At 45.7% G+C, this 4032-nt stretch overlaps 1 protein-coding gene across 3 annotated transcripts in view; it reads right to left on the bottom strand.

The window, feature by feature from the left end:
- PRKCE (protein kinase C epsilon) overlaps positions 1-4032 on the bottom strand; it is a 436307-nt gene that overhangs the window by 72989 nt on the left and 359286 nt on the right. The gene's annotated exons all lie outside the window — the stretch shown is intronic.

The raw sequence follows: 4032 nt of genomic DNA on the forward strand, positions 1-4032 counted from the left end.
AGGCTTTACTGCTATTCACAAAGGGCTCAATGTCTAGCTTCTGTTCCACTTGCCCTGCCCTTCCCCTTCAAGACATGCCTCGCTTTCTCCCCAGAGTACAATTTTGTACTCCAAAGTACAGAGGCCGCCTTGCCGACCATTCATTCAATCATCCATTCCCCATGCAAATCCTCATGTCAAAAACCAAATGCCCAGGACAACCCCAGCCCCATGAAACCAGACTGTCGAGGGGAGGACTCAGGCATCAGTAGTTTGCAAAGCTCCCCACATGATTCCAATGAGCATCCAGGGCTGAGAACCGCTGGCTCCTCCATCTGGCCTCTGCCAAGGTGTTCTGCATCTGTGAGGTAGTATGTGGATTCTAAGTCATTGGAGTTTTCCTTTTCAAGGATCCCCAAGAACAAGGATTCTTAAACTTGTGCGTCAGCATCAAACAGAGGTGTGTTAGAACATGGATTCCTGGTTCTACTCCTGATTCAGAAGATCGGGGATGGAGCCTGAGAACCTGCATCGCCTAGTTCCCAGTTGATGTTGATGCTGCTGGCCCAGGGACCCCAGTTTTGAGAACCACTTCCCCGGAGCACTTGCACTAGCCCCTCACATGGCAAGCACAGCCCTGATGTAGCTGAACCACGCCATCACGAACAGCCACTGCAACACCATTCCAGGGTCGCCAGCTTGGACTCGGGCTGTAGCGACCATGAACTATTTCCTGGGCTGTGTTTGAAAGAATCCAAATATTTAAAGAGGAAAAGCCTGCCCTCCCTGCACCCTGCCTTGCTGCCTTTTTTCTCCCAACACTGGGACACACAGCATTTAAGAAAAGGGGCTGTGAGGGAGGAAGAGCTCCCACCCCAATTTCATCACTGACTGGCGGAGTGACCGCAGGCTAATGACTTCCTCTCTCTGTGCTCAGTGTTCTCCTCTGTAAAAATGAAGAGGAGAATAGGACCTGCCTTACAGACTTCTTATGAGGATTAAATTATAGGTTAAAATGCCTGGCTCATAATTGGTGCTCCACGAAGATTGTCGAGTGCTGTTGTTTCTGAAGGTATTATAGCTGTTATTATTATTATCATTATCAAGTCTTCATTTTTCCTGTCCTTTCACCAGCGTTTCTCCCTGATTACTGTCTCTTCCAACAAACACTTGTTCCCTTGGCTTTCAGGCTGTTTTCCCCTGTATTTCTGGCAGGGTTTTTTCTGCTTCCTCTTAGGCTTCTCCTCTCTCAGCATTAGGTATTGGATTCCCACGGGACTGGGTTCTAGACCCTCCCCTTTGCTCACTCTGTAACTCACTATGTGATGTCATCCACACCCACAGTGTCCAATGCACCTTGACTTAGAGAGAACTCACAAAGGTCTGCCTCCATCCTAGACCTCTCCTCCAAGCTACAGACCCATTGAACCAACTGCATTTCTGCTACTCCCTCTAGGTGCCTCAAAGGCACTCAACACGTTCAAAACTGACTTCATAATCTTCCTCCAGCAAAATGGTCCTCATCCGGGGTGCCTGTCTCAGGGCAGAGCTTCACCCCTCAGCCAGTTGTGAAAGTCAGAAACCAGAAATTCATTCTTAATACCTCCCTCTCCCTCATCCCTCACATCCATCACCAAGCCCTGTTGCATTTACCTATTGTATCTTTGTACTTATTGTTTTGAACTCGTCATATTTGTCTACTTCTGCCCATCTCCACCACCCTCATGGCCACCATTATGGCCCAAGTAATTAGCATCCTTTGTCTAGATTCTTTTTTTTTAAATTATTTTATTGATTTTTTACAGAGAGGAAGGGAGAGAGAGAGAGAGAGAGAGAGAGAGAGAGAGAGAGAGAGAGAGAGTTAGAAACATCAATGAGAGAGAAACATTGATCAGCTGCCTCCTGCACACCTCCCACTGGGGATGTGTCCTCAACCAAGGTACATGCCCTTGACTGGAATCGAACCTGGGACCTTTGAGTCCACAGGCCGACGCTCTATCCACTGAGCCAAACCAGTTAGGGCTGTCTAGATTCTTGCAAGTGCCTTTTTACTAATGCTCTCTACATTGACTCCAGTCCCCCCAGCTAATGCGGATCACACTACAGAGTATACTGCTGAAATGAAATGCTAATTGTAAACCTTCCCCCTTCCTCCTCTCATTCTCCTGATTAATTATTTTAAATAATTATATTGGAATTACGTTGGGATGAATAGAAAGCTCCTTAATATGCTATGCATCCCATATGGTCTGATCCTACCTACCTCCTGAGTCATATCACTTCCAGCTGTCTCTTGTTCCCTCTGCCCCAGTAGCAAACTCCCTCCTGCCACAGGGCCTTTGCTCATGCTGTTCCCTCTGCTTGGAATGCTTCCCCCTCTCTCTTCACCTGGTCAATCTCTCCTTATCCTCCAGATTTAAGTGCAGCCATCTTTCCTTCTAGGAAGCTGTCCCTGATTTCTCCCCCTAATGTGCGCTATGTTCTCATTGCAGCATTCAGCACAGTGGAAGTTTTATTTGTTTAACTGATTTATGTATTTCTCCCCCGGTACTCTGTATTCTTAATGAAGGCAGGAACTGTGGGTTATTCTTTTTTTTTTTTAAAGGGAATTAGCCTAACCCAAAAGAAAAACTGCCATAATTTCCTTTAAAAACAAGCATTGTGTGGGTAGAAGAATAAATAAAGTTAGGGAACTAACTGTAAGAGAGAGCATGAACCAAAGGGCTTTCTGATATTTGTATCTGCAAGTTCTCACTGCTTACAGTTAAAGCCAAGCCAGCCACTGCAGTGAGCCTCCTGCCTGCGGAATCCAGAGACGGAGATGGTGCCCACTCGGACTTTTCACCCCCATGGGGTCTGTCTGTGTCAGCACCCATGACTCAATTACAGCTCTGAACAGCACTTTTGTTTTGTGGGCAGATTTCCTCACTTCCCGTGAGTTGCTCAGTTCCTTCAGGGCACATCTTATTCTTCCCCCATCATCACTGGCTCTGAACTCCGTACCTAGAGAGGCACTTGATAAAATTTGCTCACTCCCTATGAGCCTCAGGAGGTGCAGATCCTTACTGACTCTCCAGCAACCAAAACTAGCACAGAGGGGGCTCTTAGTATATCTTTGTAGAAATGCATGAGTGATTGAATACTCACCATGGAAAAGGCTCTAGATCAAGCATGTCAAACTCCAAGGCGAACATGGGCCAAATAAATAAGGCATGTGGCCCGCAGGCCATGAGTTTGACATGTTTGCTCTTAGATGCTGGAAATTCAACAGTAAACCAGAGTTGATTTCCCTGTGTTACTTCTCTTTGTAACCTCGTTTTGAGCTATTTTAGCTTGAGCCCATTTAAAAAAATTTAAATTAGAGAGGAAGGAAGAGGGCAAGGGAGGAGGGAGGGAGGGAGGAAGGGAGGGAGGGAGAGAGAGAGAGAGAGAAAGAAAGAAATATACATGTGAGAGTGAAACATTGATCGGTTATCTCCTGCACATTCCCCCACTGCGGAATGAACCCACAAACTGGATATGTGTCCTAACTGGGAATCAAAACTGTGTCCTTTTGGTGTACGGGACAATGCTCCAACCAACTGAGCCACTCTGGCCAGGGCTAACTTGAGCCCATTTTAAAATTTAGTTTTAACCTGCATGCCATGAAACATAATCATCCCTTTCTACATTGTCAGGAATGTTTTAAAGCAACATACATGTTTCACTCCCCTTCCCTCCATTCGGTGAGTTGGCTGTTTCTGACCTCCACACCTAACACATCTGAGAAGTGTGTTTTGACACAGAGTGAGAACCTCAAGTCATTCTGGGAACTGCCTAATTACATAAACTGAAATCAAAAGAAAGCTGGCAAACCCAGCGGCTACTCATTAATCCCCTCTTGGCATCAGTAGAAAACAAAACAAAAGAAAACACCAGCTTCCTGGTAAAGTAAGCAAATATGTTTTCTGAGGTAATCAAAGATTTTAAAAGCCTGCTTCCATCTCCTCCTCTCTTAATCTCATCTGAATGTCTAAAAGTTATGGTCTTGTGATACCAGTAAAATAATGAAAT

This window comes from Myotis lucifugus, unplaced genomic scaffold, assembly GCF_000147115.1.
Source record: "Myotis lucifugus unplaced genomic scaffold, Myoluc2.0 scaffold_6, whole genome shotgun sequence".
Lineage (NCBI taxonomy): Eukaryota > Metazoa > Chordata > Mammalia > Chiroptera > Vespertilionidae > Myotis > Myotis lucifugus.